Here is a 10,585-nt window from a genome sequence, read left to right as displayed (position 1 = left end):
GGAAGTTGGAGATGGGAATGAAGTCATACCCGAGGTGACTGCGTTCCAGTACAACATGTTGGGATACCAGTTCTAGCCAGGTTGATAACGATGCATTTCACAGTATTTTGTGCATAAAAACATTGAAGCAACATGTCCACAGATAGAAGTTGGACAGTACTGTGTGTAAGACTGATTTAATGAGGCACAGATATGACAGAAGTGCCAATAAACTATATATTCTACAGCTTTCAAAGATGGTGATAAGCGGGGTAGCCATCTTGGATTTGGAGGTGCGAGTCGGAAAGCTGACTTCAGAGGGCGTTCCAGTTGAAATTGCTGATGTGGAACTCGGGAAAAATCCCATTTCCTGTCACGTGAAGCCATGAAAAGGCCAAAAATATATTTAAAAAGAAAGCACTGCTAGGTCTAATTACAAGTTTACAGCTTAACGTTTCTACATTTAAATATCATAAGCTCACTAAGACTACTCAGAATTTTGCTCTCTGGTGTTTGACGAATCGATGACTTAGACTTTATTGACACCTACTGGCCTGGCACACTTTGGAATCATTTTTGCGTACAGAGATATTTTTCAGAAGGGAGGTAGTTTGAGTGCAATCAGTAGAGAGGCAGCGTCCTCGCTGCAGTGGCACAGGGTTCAAATCCGTCCGTTGGCCCTAAGCTACATGTCATCCCCCCTCTCTCCTCTCCCACCATGTTTCCTGTAACTCTTCCGAGCTGCACTATCCAATAAAGCCATGAAAAAGGCCAAAAAAGAATTCAATAAATAATAATTCAAATAAAAGGAAAAATATCCGTATACATGTGGACAAGCCCAAAGTTAGTTGCGGTGAGCCGGTGCATCTGCTGCCTGAATCAAAGAAACTTAACTCTACAGGTGATACGAGTCTTCTCATGAGTCTGTTCAGCCTAAACTGTCAGCTTTCAGCAAAATCTACAGTTTTTATTGGCCTTTAAAGGTTTAGGAGGGTGCTAGAAAAATCTGCATAAACTGTGTTTGTTACAGCTTTAAAAAAAATAATAATTCAGAATAGTTTTTTTGTAGCGTGCACACTGTACACTCGTTCAGGTGGAAAGAGTCCTAACAGGAGATAGACGGCTGGTGGTAGCATAGGTTTTTCTCAGTTACAGTAAAGGCATTCGGTATCATTTAATCAGAACTTTTCCTCCGTGTGCTGCACATACAGTTACGTAATATGGAACCACTTCGTTACAGTCTGTCGATGAGATGGGGACTACTGAGATGAAAGCTGCCAAATGGCCTGAGCCCTCGTCAGGTCATCTCACAGATAATCAGTTTGCTGCTTTAGTTTAGCTTTGTGTCACGAGGGTGTCGCTCACTGTGTCGGCGGTAATGAATCAAAACACCACAGCCTCCTCACGAGAGAACAGCTTGCAGTTATTATATTTCATAAGCATTTAGACCACTTACCTCTGACTACAAGTTCTCTTGAACAATGAACTTAGATGAACAGATGTGAAGTAGAGCTGCAATAATTGACTGTTTGAGTCACACTCTTTGGTTATATGCATTACTGAATAGCAGAGAGGGGATTGGTACACCGCAAGGAAGGAACTGCTCTGGTGATCAGGTGGTATTCCCTTCTGTCCGACCCCCTCTTTGCTTTCACTGCCATTATTCAGTGGGTTTCTGTGTTACAACACGTTAGAGCCTGAGAACTACACAAACCTCACTGCTGGGTGTAGCTTTTTTTTTGGGGGGGGGTTCATGCTATAGGACAAACAGTTCTGATAGGAAACATACACCAATACCTCAGTAATCAAACAATCCTCAATCCAGTGGGACCTGTTGACATTCTTCATCACTTTATAGCATCACTGTTCTGTGTAGTGGTTTGTTACAGTCTGAACCAGAGCCACAACGCTGCCAAACGCCTGTTTTCAATCAGCATCGCTCCCTACAAACCTCATTAGCGTCAGTTTAGGCAACTGTGGAAATGTCAAACTTCCATTCCGTGTAATCTAACATGTAGCGCGTAATTAGTTCAGAGATTTATTTTGCCTTCGTATCCATTTGCTTCTTTGTTTTTTAATCCTCTCCATTCCACTACCTACACATTATCTTTAGCTTCTCTTTATCACAGCATCGTTTTTATGTCTGTGATTGAAGAAGTGCAGATACGTAAATGTCTAATATCCCTGTCTAAAGATAAAAGAAACACTAAAGCGTAAGCAGTGGAGAGCCATACAACGGTTAAGGCATGTTTTGAAAGCAAGAACGCCGGCCTCTAGGTTGACTGAGGTAGTGTTGCATTATGGGCTGTGTGAGTTGTCCATGTACAGGCCACGTAAGCTGAACATGGAGCTCCTGCGCAGCAATCTGACCGAGCTCAAATAGATGTTAAAAATAAGGAAACACTTTAAAAGTGACTAATTTTACAGTATTTCTTTTGTAACCCAAACAGTACCTTCCTGCCTAAAAAAACAATGGCTGACTGTGAAATGTATTAAATGTTTTGTGTTGTGATTGTTGCAGGAGAAGCTTTCTACAAAACTGCAGAGCTTCACATAAAAGGGTTCATATTCTGCTAACGTGAAATCCTGCTCCCCTGAATAAACAGTGGCGAGTGTTACATAAGAGTTGCACTAGTTTACTGCCGTCAAACTAGAGGCCTGTGTCACTAAAAGTCCCACAGTCGTGAAAATTGATGAGTGAATTGAAGCTACTACGGTGGGATTACGCTCTGGCAGCCATATCGGACGTCCTCACGGGCCTTTTGCTTAACGACAGCTGCACAAGGCTGATTGTGTTTGTATGCACGAAACGTGTCTGTCTCGACAAAATGTACTAGAATTGTTTCGTTTTGTTTTTATTTTGACTGTGAACTTTTTCCTTTTGATTATTTGTGTTGAAAATAGCATCACCTTGTTAGCTCGAAGCCTAACCGTACTGTTGTTTTGTTTGAGAAGAGACGAGAAGTCGCAGCAGTTTGAAAACAAACCTGCCTTATAGTTACTGAACAGCTGTGACACACCAGAACCTGACTTGATCAGAGTTGCGAGATCTGAAAAACAACAGCAAAGCTTGTAAAGTGAATTTTTCAGATTTTAATGTGACTTTTTACACATTTTTTTTGAAATCTTTCTTTCCTTCGATTTTATCATTGTCGATCCTGGACCTTTCATAGCAGCCTACTCACTTGTTTCACTCTCACTCAGTTTCTGCTCAGAAGCAGCTGAGTGCTCCTTTGTATTGGAGAACTGTATCAACATATGTACTTTATACACTTTGTAATGGTTTTTAATCAACCGTAAACTGTTTTTTTATTGTCTTAATTGGTTTTTGATAATTGTTTTTTGTTGTTTTTTTTGTTGGTGTCTTTAGTGATACATTTCAATGACTACTGGAAAAAGAAACAGAGAAAGTACTGCAGCGGTCAGATTTGAAATAATATGTAAAAGTGAAGGAGCTGATTGAATGAAGAACGATACCATACGTCTGGATGGTTTTATGCTGTGTGCTGAACCAGTGTTTGGCTTGCCAAAGTCTTTCATCTATGCAGCATCGTTCGGGCTCGCAGTCCACTTCCTGCGAGCGCTTCACCGTCTCTAAACGATGAATGTTTACTTGGACGCCCCAGTTTGCATTTGTCTCCGTTAGCACTCTGAGCTGTAGCCTGCAGCTAAACCCACAGTAGAGCCTCCTAACCACGAACTACTAACAAATACTACATGTTTTATTGTTTTTATAATCAGGAGGTTTTTGGGCTGTTGTTGGACTTTTTAATTGTTTTTACCTGACAGTCACACTGGTGAAAGCTTAAAGGGGACCTATTATGCTATTTCACTTTTCCCCTTCCTTTAGTATTCAAAGTTAAAAAGGTCAAAGTCTGCACCAACAGAATATCCTCTCTCCCACAGAAAACACTGCTCCTGAAACCTCGTCAGTAGTCCCGCCTTTCATACCGTGACTTTGTGACATCACACTATGTCACCATGTCACCATGTCACCATGGGGGGTGGGGGGGGGGGGTGGGGGGGTGGGGGGGGGGTGGGGGGGGGGGGGGGGAATACTGGACAGTGAGAAAACTGATGTGTTTTATGAGCACTAAAGCATGTAAACCTGTTCTAGTAGTAAAATAATGAGCATAATATGTCTCGTTTAACATGTTTCTCCCCTGTGTTTGCTTTTCTTTACCTACTGCTGCTCACATGTATTATTCAGTATGCAGGTCGGAGCTACAGAGAGGCACATTCAGCTCATGAATAAAAGACAGGCTGATATTAATCAGTGTTTTAAACATGGCAGGATGAAGCTAGCAGGCACTATTTGACTCTTGGTTGTTACATTCTTCCAAAAAGCAGGTCAAATGACCTTAAATCAACATGTTCATACTGCTTTATCTACAGTAAATGTGTCATAGTTACTTATTAAATCATTTTTTTTTTCAATTTCATTTATTTTGGCGTTAGACTTTCCCTCGAGAAAAAAAACACCCCACCTGACTTGAAGTCAGTCCAACTATCGCAATATTGAGCTTTGTTATTCTTCTCTGCAAATGTGCCACTTCTCTGCTCCACTGACCTCAATCTCTGCTCGCTGTTTAACTGCTTCTCCTCCGCGTGAGACCACACAAACAATATGCGTCAAACAGGATGAACTGAAGGTTTATATATTGTGAAGCTGAGCCGTGATTTGCCAACACGTCATACACTGCCGGGGACCACTTCCAGCAAGAATACTTTTTCAGTCGTCCTCTTTAAATGGTGTGTGAAGGCTTTTGGTCACACTTGAGTCATGTAAAACCCTCTATGTGCTCCATATGTTGTAGAAACCCTGTATCAATCATGCATTTTTTTCATGATCTTCTCCAGTTTTCTCTGGTGATGTATTCTCATCTATATTTCTGTATGGTCACCAGGCCTTCCCACAGCCTTACATGTTGAAACATGAGGAATACTTAATTGCCGGGCCCTGCTAATCTTTTCCTCCTCTAACCTCCAGTAAGGTTGCTGCAGTTAAACCTCTATTGCCTGTCTTCTCTTCTTAAAGCTGTCAGCCTCTGTCCTCCCAACACAAGCTTTTTTTTAAATTTTTTTTTTAAAAAAGAATATATATAAAAACATGTCTGTTTTTGTCATTTTACAAAATGTTCTAACAAGGCCAGTGACGCCGCAAGATCTGAAATTAAGTCATGCTGCTAGAAAAAAAATTAATGTAATTTTTGTGTTCTTGTCAAAGTAATTTTGAATCTGTATCAAAAGAGGCACATCTTTTTTTTTTCTATTAAACCAACAATAAAGATGTAATATGAAAACATCCCACGCTGTCACGGCCCGCCACTCTTTTGTTGTCTGTGTGCTCCACTTCCACGGCGGACGCTGCGGGCGCTCAGGTTGTTCTTGACATGCAATCACGTTGGAGATCAACCCCTTTGAACGCATTAAATACACAGAAGCGACACGTTGAGTCAAAGAGGTGAAATGCGACGCTCTGCTGCAGTTTAGGGACACGCTGAATGTGTTTCCAAATGCTCATTATCACCACAGCAACGTGGCTGTTCATCCAGGCGGTAAGTCCTTCCTTGACTCCTCGTTCCCCCGTTTGACCTCAGTTTCTCACAGCCAGGCAGGATCTTAAAGATCACGCTTCACTGAGTCAGCTCCGAGCAGCAGAGCTCTTTATGTACATACAGGGAGCTACTGTGTACATCTCACAAGGATGAGAATAAAGGGATTGTTGAGTCTGTCTTCGAGCCTGCGGCTGCCTTTTCTCTTCCTTATAAGGCAGCTTTAATACAGTGAAAACTGATCCTTATCTGGATTTATGAAGGAATAAAGTCTTAGATTTGACCTAAACTCTTTTATTAAAACCACGTCACAGTTCTTTTATTTATCTGGTATCATTTTTATTTCAAGAGTTCACAACGAGTGCCTTTATATCAGAGGTAGAAGAAGCACGCAGATCATGTACTTGAGTAAAAGCAGCAGCACCACAGAGTAGAAATACTCTGAGTACAAGTCATGCATTTGAATACAAAAGTATTAGCATCAAATTGTACTTAAACCACTCATTATACATAATGGCATTTTTTAGAATAATGTAAATGATATCATTGGATCATAATTATCGCTGCATTGTTTTTGTGTGTTTGTGAAGCTGGTAAATTTGGTTAAACTGCTTAATAAAGTTGAACTGCTGCTTGAATTTCCCTGTAGGGATCAGAAAGTGTAATCTGAATCTGAAACAGTAACTTAAGTTGTCAAATACATGTGTAGTGGAGTAAAAAGTGCAATAACTGCCTTTGAATTTTAGTGGAGTGGAAGTGAAAGCAGCAGAAAATACTCAAGTAAAGTACAAGTACCTCAAAACTGAAGTACAGAATTTGAGTGAATGTACTTAGTTACTTTGTACACTGTTACAAAGGTGTATCAAGGTTGCCCCTGAGATGTTTTATTAGAGCGTGAAAAGCCGACATAGATTAAAACACTGTTTCATAAAGCTGAGTGAGTCACGCTGAAGCAGAACGCAGCCACATTTGTCCTACATGTTTGTTCCTCGTCAGATAAAAGCAGTGAACTGGATGAGAACAGACTGTACTGTCCTGCAAGTCATCATGCTGTCCTATAGGCGTCTCCACACAGTGTAGAACCCCCCCCCCTCCGATAACTAATGTACCGCTGCAGACTGTACAGTAGAGGTCTCCCCTCACTCATTACTGAAGTTATTTACAGGATCTGAACTTCTACAAGCTGCCTCAGAATCTACGACCATAAAGATGGAGTTCAAAAACAATTTTGAATTCGCTGAATGTCTGTTGCTCTAGAGCATATAATTGTATAAGGAACCCTTCAGGATACAGCAATAACATAAAAAAAATGAACCTTCCTATAAAGCATGAACACATTTACTGTGTAACTATAGTCGAGTATCTTCTCATAGCATGAGTCAAAGACTTATCAAATAATCACTCTGGTACATGTATTCTTTCTCTACCTTGGTTTAGGGTGCATTAAATTACAAATAGATGGGTTTTCGTTATTATATAGTTAAAGTTTTTATTAAGTTTGCCAATATATAAACAACACAAGACAATATTTTATAGTTACGATGCGAATGGAACAAATCTGAGCACATAAGTGCAATAATAGTCATCTTAACATAGATGTTACAGTACACCTGCACTCACTAAGTTGATTTCTTTATAAATTATCTTACACTGTATAACAATTTAGCAGCATTTTAAGTCATTGTCAATTCCACTGTTTCACTCCGTATATTAACATATATATCTGCTGTAATGTAGCATGTGCATACAAGCTTTAAAAATGTAATTTCCTTCAACAATCCTCGTCATTTGATCATTACATTTCAACACGTGACTCGATAAACAGTCTGTTGGTTTGTTCTCTTGCATCCGACTTGTTTATAAGTCTCGCTGCTCTTTTTGCGTAACACACACTGTACAACAGTTTAGTATTAGTCATGCACTCGTACTGCACACCTCTGTGTAATAACCAAAATATGGTAGAATGAGTGAAGGGTGCAAAATATGATGAGAAGCAAAAACTAATCTGTCTTTTGCTTTTTCCCTTTATGTTATCTTTACTTGATGATAATAACTTATCAGATTTTATGATATAATAATACATGTTTATGTAAATGATTTTTCTGTCTGTGGCAATGTGTCCTTTGTTGGTGCAATGTGACCTTCAGGAAGTTAACTGGTGTTGTCACACTGGAAACTTATGGGAATTAACCATTAAACCAACACGAAACCACACGCACACTGTAAATTAACGTCAATCTGACGCCTTTAAAGTTCAATCTAGCAAATGTTAACAGACGGTGAAAAGTCTATTGTGTTGCTCTACAGGCAACACACAAGTCACAAGTCTTGGGCATTTTTCTACCAACAAGTATGAAAATGTGCAGCTTTTAATATCACAGTGCTTCTTTCGATATTGTAGTGGTTACGTTTACTGTGGCATGCATAAACACACATGTTGTCACTCTAAATTGTGTCGCAAATGTCACCAAGAAGAAGAAGAAGAAGGAGAAGAAGAAGAAGAAGAAGAGGAAGAAGAAGAAAAAGAAGAAGAAGGGTTTGTATTATCTCGGGCCCTCTGGGTCATCGGGAGGACCAAGACAAGGAAGTGATGCAAGAGAAGATGATAAAACTGTGGTCGTTTTTTCTGTTGTGTCACTCTGTTTTCTTTCCTGCCCTGCACTTCAGGGCACTTCCTCACTGATCTGCCAACGGAGAAAGAAACTCCTTAACTCTGTTGTTACATATGAGCAGGTTGTGACAAAAGGAAGTGTGGCAGTCGTTCACATATCAGAGGGAATCTGCAGCTCCAGGTCACAGATGGGCCATGTTTTCATTAGACTCTGGTGCTCCTCGGCTGGCAACTTGGTTTTCCGCAAATCCATAAAGTACTTTTCTTTGAGAGCCATTTTTCATTTCACCACTTCTGTCATCATCAGATGTGTTGGCAAGCTTGGGCTTCTGGTTTCTTGCAAACTGAAAGAAGAAGAGAAAAGAAGAAGGGTGGCTCTCTTTAAAAGAACTTTGTGGTTTTATTGCAAGTTTTAGCCAATCAACCACAAAATCTACAGTAAATAGTAATGGTCATAACTGCCACTCATCTTCCCCAGAAAGACCTCAGATTTCACATCCTTCCTTCTAGGAAACCGTTGCTTTTTGATACCGCCATTACACGTGAATAAATAAATAAATAAAATGCAGGTTGGACTAAACAAGCAGTTTGAAGACATACAGTTAAATTCTGGAGGGGACTTTCCACCGTTTACTCAGATCTTATTTTAGATACTAAATCACTGATTAATTAATAATCAAAACATGATTATCACTTTATATTAGGGCATACATCTGAACAGAAATCAGAGCTACTTAAAGGATCCCTGAGGGGCAAATTGTTATAGTTGCTCCTCCTAGAACAGAAACAAAGTCACAGTATAGAAAATCTAAAATAAAGAATAGATAATAAGAAACAAGAAAAAAACAAAAGCAGTTAAAATGTAGAAAATAGAAAATATGTACATTAAACTATCACATTTGCTAACTCTGTTTACAGAAATAGAAATATGTAAAGACACATGTGACACATAGTGTCCAAATAAAGTTCCCCGTTCTAAAGTGAGGTCTTGCTCGTAACTAATTCATTACTATCTTGACGCTTATTAACCCGCAAATGTTTTAGAAGTGAATGAGTTATGAGCAAGAACTTTAAACCTCACTTTCATACTGAATTTAAAGTTATTTGGACACCTATTAAGTGTAGCTGATAGTGACTGGTGTTGCGTCGAGGTGTTCTGAGATCCAGACCGGGGTATCTTTGGAGGTGATCTCTGACAGAACAGGTGAATAACAAAGTACTCCGGTCAATTATGATCACAAACTTGACGGCAGAGACATCATGAATAGTGGGGACCCAAAAATGAAAGCCTTACATGTCAGGTTGTAACAATTAGAAGTGTAATTATAAAACTACATATTACTGCTGTACATTTAACCTTGTTAGGATGCTATTAAGGGAAAATGCTTATTAGTGGCCAGTTGTTTGTAGAATATGATTAACAATATGCTATGATATGCATGCAGGTTTTAATGTCTCTGCATGTTGATTTTTCAAGACCAAAGAGAAACCAGAGGCGGCCTCGAAGCTGGCAAATTAAGCAAATCAGAAAAAATGTGAAGTATAAACAAAATTCTGAGTTAATTAGCAAACTCATGTAAAAGCCTCTGAGTCAGTACGGTTGTTTTTAGCTCTCTAACTGTCTCTGCTGTGTCTGACTGACCTGTATTTGCTGTTGTTGCTTCTTTCACACGCTGCGAACACAAACCCAGCAGCAGATAATCACACCTGGGCAGCTGGCCACGGCCTCCGCTCACCTCCGTTTCTCACCTCTGTTTTGCGTGGTTCAGATCGTGTGTATTAACCATAACACAGATGCTGAGATTAGGCCCAGTGTGTTATTGTTTTCAGAGAGATAAGGTGTGGCAGCCAGGCTACTGCCACGTCTCTGCCAATGGATGTCCTGTCTGACTGTTTCCTCCGAACCAAACACAGCCCCTCCTCGCCTGGAAACTTCCTCCCCTGATAAAGAGGTGATAAAAGGTCGGTTGGACGCTCAAAAGTTGGACGCTGGTGTTTTCATGCTTCACACAGTCAGGTCCAAAACACACAACTTGAGACACACGCGTGTTCACACCTTGTTGTTTCCCCTCCAGTCGCCTCAACATTTCATCCTCGTCTGAGAACGTACTTGTTTTTCACGACTGTGTATTTCGACTTGTAACAGAACAATGTTGGAGCACAGCTGCTCATTGTTTCTGCAGGGAGGGCCTGGTGGAGGGGGATAAGCCAAAATAACAGATCGGGAACGTTTTGGACTAAAGACAGACAGAGCGAAGAAAGAACAGAGATAATGTGCTGGAGAGAGGGAAGAAAACAAAAGCAAAAGGAGAAAGAAATCAGGACAGGAAGAGTCATGAAGTGTTTACCAGAACTGTGTTTGTTCATGTTCAAATACCCATTTGAACTTGGTTAAGAGTTTTTAAAGCACGCCTGAATTTTGACAAGAGCTAGAAAAAAA

This window comes from Pagrus major, chromosome 18 (assembly GCF_040436345.1).
Source record: "Pagrus major chromosome 18, Pma_NU_1.0".
NCBI classification, from domain to species: Eukaryota; Metazoa; Chordata; class Actinopteri; order Spariformes; family Sparidae; genus Pagrus; species Pagrus major.
The sequence above is the reverse complement of the archived record's forward strand: the minus strand, read 5'-3'. Positions refer to the sequence as shown.